This window comes from Octopus bimaculoides, chromosome 24, assembly GCF_001194135.2.
Source record: "Octopus bimaculoides isolate UCB-OBI-ISO-001 chromosome 24, ASM119413v2, whole genome shotgun sequence".
Lineage (NCBI taxonomy): Eukaryota > Metazoa > Mollusca > Cephalopoda > Octopoda > Octopodidae > Octopus > Octopus bimaculoides.
The window spans coordinates 26671177-26680247 of NC_069004.1; the positions used below are offsets into that span (position 1 = coordinate 26671177).

General features: G+C 35.7%; 1 pseudogene; it reads right to left on the bottom strand.

Annotated features, from left to right (window-relative positions):
* LOC128250681 (uncharacterized protein DDB_G0271670-like) overlaps positions 1-9071 on the bottom strand; it is a 55877-nt pseudogene that overhangs the window by 35971 nt on the left and 10835 nt on the right.

The window sequence follows — 9071 nt, forward strand, 5'->3', positions numbered from 1 at the left end:
GTGAGCAGTGTAAATTAATATTTTATTTTTATCTTTTATATAAACAGTGTATTATTGCTGTATTGTAGTGTAAACAATAATTGTAAAATGATTATTTCAAACAATGGTAAAAGTACTTTTGTTTGAAGATTAGGCCTCCAATTCATTGTGTTCTAATTTGCAATTGTTGTTTACAAATACACAATACCCCACTTCCGTATGCACACAAAATTACATACACAAATGGGAGAATTCACAAAAAAAAACCGAAGACGATGACAGGTGGTGTAGACAACAAACAGATGTATTAGTATAATACTCGGTAAATGAAAAAGTCTTTAACGTTTCGAGCCTATGCGTGGGATCTGGCATATATATATATATATATATATATATATATATATATATATATATGTATATAACCTCAGGAACATGCCTTAATATCAGCTGGTTATTCAGTGCGCTTTCCACTCGATATATATATTGCAAGCGAGAAGAAAATCCCCTACCATTCTAGCTTAGAGACTTCCAAATCACTTCCTCTCGATTTTATTTCGACCATGCTTAGTGATGGATACTTGTCTGCTAGACAGTGGTAGTGTACCTAGCTCGCATTGATTATATAGATAAATAATATCACGGCCACTGGTTTTGCAAGTGGCACACTAGCTCGTTAAGAAAATGTCTATTAGAGACGAAAGCAGTATTTATACTGAGGGGTAATATTTCTCGCCACCGAAACGTTGGTGTTCTATAAAAGCAGACGACACTGCTATTTTAACCTCAGGAAGATGTCTCCTCTAGTTAGTTATTCAATGCGCTTCGACATATATTGCAAGCAGAAGGAATATAAAAATCCCTCAGAGCATTTTTCTTTCTTTTTTGTTTTGCAAGCGATGTTCCAACTTAAGAAATTCAAAGCCCCTTTGTGTCTTTTGCAATGTTGTTAATATAAATGGTGCAGAAGGAACACGTTATAGACTGCTATTTTGAATATTGTTAGTATTCCAAGTTTTTATTCAAACTGCAGGTACAAAGTTCATTTGCCTCGACTAGGTCCCCTTGCACTATTGATAAAATCCTGTACAATCTTCATAACTTCCTTAAATAGGTAAACTGTATTCTAAAGGAATTAGATATTAAAGCAAATGCAACTAAAGCAGATATTTCTGAACACTCATCAGATTCCGAATATAAATCAGAAGAAATGTAGGTATGATTCTTTTCACACAAGGAAGTTTGAACGATCTCAAAGCAGAGCCCCTCTTCTCTCATTTGACAGAAAGACACTTGCATGAAGAAAATGTAACAGTGAATTATTATAGAAAGCAAAATTATGATTTAGCATTTTATTTCAAAGAGAATCGTCCTCTCTGTTTGGTTCTTGACATTAACAGGCATTTTGGAAGTTTTACTGAAAGCGACGTTTTACGCGAATGACAACTTTTTAAAGATGCATCAATACGAATTTTAAAAGCCATTTTTATTGTATAATAAGCATTTTAGTCTCTGTCAACTCCAACAGCTAATTCGATGCATTTACATGAAACTTTTGTTAAAATGAATGTCCTTTTCAATTCAGTTCAATACACTGATCACCAGTGGAATCCTTATGCGCATCTTGAAATAATTGCTATGTTAACAGGCATGGAAGAGGAATTCACCAAGCAGATTCCTTTATATGTGGGGCACTCGTCGTTTACAAATCATTATAAAGGAAGAGAATGGCTAAGCAGGCCTTCATATATCTCTACAAGAAACAGCATTCAATCAATTCCTGTAGTTGATTCGAATAAAATATTTTAACCACTTCTTCACAATACGGTTCGTTTAATGAAGGTATTTGTTAAGGCCGTCGTAAAAGATGATTTCATTTTCTCCCAGAAATATTTTCAGAATTATATGCTGCCAAAATGAAAGAGCGAATTTTTTTTAAATACAGGACCTGAAATCCGAGAAATATTCGAAGATAAATATAATATTTTGATGACACATTCACAACACCTAAGAGTAAAGTTTGCTGTATCTTTATAAGGATGTGTTAACTCCTTAAGTATTCACGGGTCTCTTGTCGAAATGAAGTTGGGAAACTGATTGAGAATTTCACAGATATAGGTAGTTGGCGAGTGTTTATTACGTTAAATTCTTCACCGTTACAAATGGATTTCACTTCTGAAATCTTGGCGCTGCTAATGACGAATATGGAGAGATTTCAGCAGGATATTAAATCTTTGCAAGATCGATATCAAGGAATCTAGCAAGCAAATTTGATGGCAGACCACTACTAGATTACTTGGTGAGTATACAATACCATTTACAAGAAAAGGACGTATTTATCACATTTTTATTGTATATATGTATGTACTGTATACAGATAGAAACGCACATATATACGTAGTGATGCAATAAAATTTAAATGAGAATAAACCTTCTCTCTCTCTCTCTTTCTCTCTCACACACACACACTCACTCACATAATACACATACAGGTAAATATCCATACATATATACTTGCATATATACTTACTTGCATACATACATGCGTGCATATATATTTATATACATACTTACGTGCATACATACATACATACATGCATACATACGTACGTACATACATACATACATGCATACATACGTACGTACGTACTTAAATACTTACATGCATATTTACATACATACCTACATACATATATACACACATACTACATGTGTACAGACTTATGTAAATACATACGGACATACATACATGGATGCATACATACACACACACACACACACACACACACATATATATATATATATATACACATATGTGCATACATGCATGCATACTTACATATCTACATGCACGTGAGTTCTATTGCAAGTAATGAATAACGGAACCTAACTTTTATGTTATCGGATATAGGTCATTCAAACTGGTAGTGTTATATTTTCTTTTGCTGCTTCCATCTTCATTACTTGTAAATGACGACTCCAACTGAAACAATTTCTCGTCACTGAGTTCTTGCAGGTTATTTGATGTCTGCAGAAGGCTTCGTTTATGGAGATGATGCCACTGAGATGAGCAATGTGCTGAGAAGGATGAGGAAGCTTAAAGAAAGACATATCTCCAGTATTGAGGAAAAGAAAGCAAAAAAAGAAACGCAGTGGGCGATCATCAACTGGGAACACTGAGAAACATTGCAAGCGAGTTAATAAATTAATCCGAACAAACAAATGAGATACTACATTCCATGATGATGTTGTACAATTGGAATAGAGTTACAATGCATTACCAAAAGTAGTGGAAGATTGGGTCTTGGGAAGCTCAGGAGTTGACATCCGATTTGAAGGAGAGATCAGTGAACGTCTGCACTGATCTACTGGAAGCGTTTCAAGCGAATGAAAGCGCGATTTCTCTTTCTTTTCCGTGGCTGATCTGTGATAGGGTGCGGAACGCGGGTATATATTTATTATCTAGAAACGAAGGTTCACAACATGGAAAAGTGTCACACTTCTTTTCCGCCCCACTAAGGATTTCAATCGTCGGCACAGAAATTCTTGGTGTCTGTATCTTGAGCTGACAAGTAAAGCGTGTCATTCTCCCTAATTTTCGGAAACGTGGCTGAACGTGAGCCGTGAGTGTTACACAGAGAAATTAGAAAGAAAAAAAAAAGAGTTGAGAGAAGTCTCTAGGGGTGCGAACCCGAACATGACTGTGAAAACAATTCATATTCACGATATTTGCAAACAAATCACTCAATCAGAAAACTGAGGAGGCCAGGGTTCCTTTAGCCACCATACGTTTCGGATCTTGCGCCCAACGATATTCATATCTTCGTTGCAAGGAAGAACAATCTTCATGGACAAAGGTTCGATGCCACAGTCGAGGTGAAAGTTAATGAGTGGGGGTACAAAAGGGAACAACCGAATTTTTGCCGAGAGAATTTCAGTGATGAGTTCAACCATCGTTGAACTCATGCATCAATTGTGATGGATACTAAGATAATAGTAAATTCGTAAAGAGGAAGGACATCCTCCTAACACAAGCAATTTCAATAACGTATGTCAGGAAATAAGATTTTACACCCACTTTTGCAGCTTATGCCTACTTTCGGCGTAACCCACGTACAACGCATACATTCGCGCGCAATTATAATTATGTACATACAGACACAGACACCTACAAATAAACCTATATGTAGACTTACAATAAACCTATATGTAGACTTACAATAAACCTATATGTACACACACACACATACATATATGTCTATGAATTCTTACCTCTACGTTAGATAGCCCCAGTCAGCTCAGCACGATTTTTACAATTTGACACCATTTTTATTAGGATACACACACACACACGCGCTCACATATACTCAACCATGAGTAAAGGTTCCGTTATTCTTAAAATTGCTTTAAACTATTAACCTTAATTTAAAATTTACATCTATAAACATATTTATGAGACCGCATGCATTAAAGTTATGTGTGTATCTCTCTTGCTCTGTGTTTCTGTATGTGTGTGTATGTGTGTGTATGCGTATGTGTGTGTGTTTGCGCGTAGGTGTTTATGTCTCTAAGTGTATGTATATTTCTGTAAATATGTCTACACTATATATAGATGTGTATGTATGTGCATATATATATAATAATTGTGTGCGAGTGTATATGTCTCAACTTGTGTGTCTGCGTGTGTTTGTCTGAGTGAGTGAATGTGTGTTTGTGTTTGTGTTTGTGTGTGTGTGTGTGTGTGTGTGGTTGTGTGTGTGTGTGTGCGTGTGCGTGCGTGTAATTAAGTGACTCTTGTTTCCCAAACTAGATTAAAAAAATTATTGAATATAAGAAGTCGCGTTTATGGTTTTTATTTCCAAACAATCAATATTGTCTCCTAGTGATAAGGTTTTTTGTTGAAAATATAATTTATTAATGGAAATTCACTTCCCTGGGTATCAACTCACGGCACGAGCATAATATGTTTTAAATAAATATACACACATACACACATATATGTATGTTTTGTTTCTGTATCTGTATGTGTGCATGTGTGCAGACGCTTATGTATGTACATGTATGTATGTCATTCACTTTTATTTCAACATTTCTTGGTAATAGAGAAAGAGCCGGTTTCTAACCTAGAGCCAAAGCGCGATCATTGGAGTTTCAACTGGTTATTTTTGCATGTATGTGTGTATATGTGCAGCATTCGGAGTCAGTGCATATGTGCAGATTTGTATGCATTTTTTATGTATGGATGGTCATACATGGAGTTCTGTGTCTAACCATTCGTCTATATATTTAAATGATAAACCTCTGGAAATTTACAGATTTTTAAAGTTCCAGTGATGGATTGGACCTGTAGTTTTCGAATCAACTTTTTCCTTTCTGGTTTTGAGAAGGCTAATTTCTCAAGATCGCTACTCAGGCAGTGTATTACATATTCCAGTAACCCAGTAACTACAGATATAAGCCCTAATATATAATCTGGACAGAGTAACTGTACATTTCCCAATAGTACAGTATACGTATTTTCTTTTCCACTGATCTTTAGCTTTATGTTGATATCCGCTGGGCAGCTGACTTCCACAACTGTCCCAAATCACTATGTCAGGTTTACAAACTATTCAGGCTTTCACTGGGACATTCTACTAGTATTGTTTCTTATGTGTCGCTATGGCTTCTTCCGTACTGTGGAACTTATTTCTTTTGCTTCAGGATTATCTCTTCCACATGAGTATATATGTATTTTTATCAATATTTGGTAGCACCAGCCAAGTGACACAATCACCAAGAGTTTCGTGCGTTAGCCCTTCTCCATCTTTCTCTCTCTCTCTCTCTCTCTCTCTTTCTCTCTCTCTCTCTCTCTCTCTCTCTCTCTCTATCTATCTATCTATCTATCTATATTTCTATCTATTTATCGATCGATCGATCAATGTGTACATGTGTATATGTCTGTATATAGATATAGATAAATAGTTACATAGTTAGATAGATGGGATATGTAAGACGCTGCCTCAATACCAATCTTGAGAAATTAGGCGTCTCAAAACCTGAAAGATTAAGCTAATTCGAGGACTACAAATCCAATCCATCAGTGGAACTGTAAAAATCTGTAAAACTTTCCCGAAGTTTATCATTTAAATACACATGAGCATGTCTAGATATGCAACTATATGCATGAGAAGACATACAGAAAACATACATACATACATACATACATACGTACATACATACGTACATACATACGTACATACAAAAATACCGTTGTTGATGTTGAAATTCCAATGAAGGAGCCTTGAATCTAGGTTAGAAACCGGCTATTTCTCTATTGGAAGAGATCTTGAAATAAAACTGTAGAATGAGATAGATAGATAGATAGATAGATAGATAGATAGATAGATAGATAGATAGATAGATAGATTTGTTCATAAAGGCAGAGTAAACTACAATCTGAATCGATCATTTTAAAGTAGAATATCTTCTTTTTATTAAGTTCTGTAATTCCTACCTTACAGAAATTGCCTGGCGGTGGCAACTCTGTGGGCCTTTATGCAATTTTATGAGGAAATGGTTTTGGGTTGAAAATATTTTCATCATTATTTAATATGTTGATTTTTTTTTTCTTTTATCGAAAAATATTTTTCTGTAAAGTTTCCCTAAGGTTGCTAGGCGTATATTTCTATAAAGGTTTTAATATTGAACAATAAATTAGGTTTTATATAACATTACGTTTGTCGTATCATACGTGGGGAAAAAGTTGAGATGCTAAAGTAGAATTAGGGGAACAACGGATAAGATACATTGGTTTTGCTAAGTCTTACAATTTACAAGATTGTCTCAATTCTGGGAGGGACGTCGTGAACATCATCCGAACCAATATAGTGAAGTTAATAGACATTATTATATTCTTTTCTACTCTGAGCACAAGGCCCGAAATTTTGGGGGTGGGGGCCAGTCGATTAGATCGACCGCAGTACGCATCTGGTACTTAATTTATCGACTCCGAAAGGATGAAAAGCAAAATCGACCTCGGAGGAATTTGAACACAGAAAGTAAAGACAGACGAAATATCGCTAAGCATTTCGCCCGGTGTGCTAACGTTTCTACCAGCTCGCCGCCTTATATAGACATTATTATATAAAAATGCAATGTTATTAGCAGTTACAATATGCCAGTAGCATGTTCGAACTCGTTACTAAGTCATTCGCTGGATTTTATAATAGAGAAAATTTCTCTCTGAGAAAAGCTAAGACAGCAAGCTGGCAGAATCGCTAACGCACCGAGGAAATCTACTTAGCGGCATTTCGTCCGTCCTTACGTTCTGAGTTCGAAATCCGCCGAGGTTCACTTTCTCGTTCATCCTTTCGTAAGTACCATTTGAATACTGGGGCCGAAGTAATCGACTTATCACAACCCGACGAAGTTACTGGCCCTGTGAGAAAATTTGAAACTATTATCATATATGATTATTTAATGTGGAACAACTACAATAACAACAACTACTACGAATACTACTGCTGCTGCTTCTTCTGCTGCTGCAACTACTATTGCTGCTGTTGCTACTGCTGCTGTTACTACTACTACTATTGATACTACTACATTATCAAAAAGGAGATGAAGATGATGATTAAAAAGAACGCAACAACTACGACAACTACAAGAATGGAAAGAAGAAGGAGGAGGAGGAGAAGAAGAAGAGGAAAAAGAAGAAGAAGAAGAAGAAGATGAAGAAGAAGAAGAAGGAGGAGGAGGAGAAGAAGAAGAAGAAAAAGATGAAGAAGAAGAAAAAGAAGAAGACGAAGAAAAAGAAGAAGAAGAAGGAGGAGGTGGAGGAGAAGAAAAAGATGAAGAAGAAGAAGGAGGAGGAGAAGGAGGAGGAGGAGGAGGAGGAGGAGGAGGAGAAGAAAAAGATGAAGAAGAAGAAGAAAAAGATGAAGTAGGAGGAGGAGGTGGAGGAGGAGAAGAAAAAGAAGAAGAAGAAAAAGAAGAAGAAGGAGAAGAAGAAGAAGAAGAAGAAGAAGAAGAAGAAGAAGAAGAAGAAAAAGAAGAAGAAGAAAAAGAGGAAGGAGGAGGAGAAGAAAAAGATGAAGAAAAAGAAGGAGGAGAGGAGGAGGAGAAGAAAAAGAAGAAGAAAAAGATGAAGAAGAAGAAAAATATGAAGAAGATGAAGAAGAAGGAGGAGGAGGAGGAGGAGGAGAAGAAAAAGATGATAAAGAAGAAGAAGAAGAAGAAGAAGAAGAAGAAGAAGAAGAAGAAGAAGAAGAAGAAGAAGAAAAAGATGAAGAAGAAGAAGATACGAAAGTATACCTACAAACGTATGCAATCACAACAAATATTTGGGAAAGAACTACAATGCATCATTCATAAAATTTTTCAGACAAATTTTTCTAAGAATTTCCATGACGCAAAAAGGTGGCATTTCACAATTTCGCTCGACTCTATTTTTCACATTTACATTCCCATCGATAATATTCTGCTAGTTAAATTCCATTTGGACTGTTTTATGCAACACGCATATACATAATTTTAAAAGCTGCACCAATCAACACCTAATTTGACTTATCATCTATAACCATTAAACTTCTCGTTGTTTTCTCCCGGTTTTTATTTGCTATTCCTCTTTTTCTTTTCTCTCAGTCTACCAATAGTCAAATGTATTATGTAGTTATAACTTACTTGTTTGCATGACTGAAGTTTTAGCGCTAGCGAATTATATGTAAGTTTGTATGTGTTTATGTATGTATGTATGTATGTATGTATGACAGGAGGGATATATGTATGCATGTGCGTGTGTGTGTGTGTGTGTGTGTTGTGTGTGTCTGTGTGTGTGTGTCTGTGAGCGTAGGTGTGTATGTATGTATATTCTTTTATAGATAAAAATTTTTCCAAGATAATATTGCTATATGTATCTCTATGAAGCATTCGTGTATTTGTATATATATATATGTGTGTGGGTGTGTGTGTGTGTGTGTGTGTGTGTTCCTTTCTGTGGAAGAACGTAGGCTCGAAACGGTAAAGACTTTTTCAATTTCCCGTGCATTATACTAATACATCTGTTTGTTTTCTACACCACCTGTCTTCGTCTTTTGTTTTTTTGTGAATTCTCC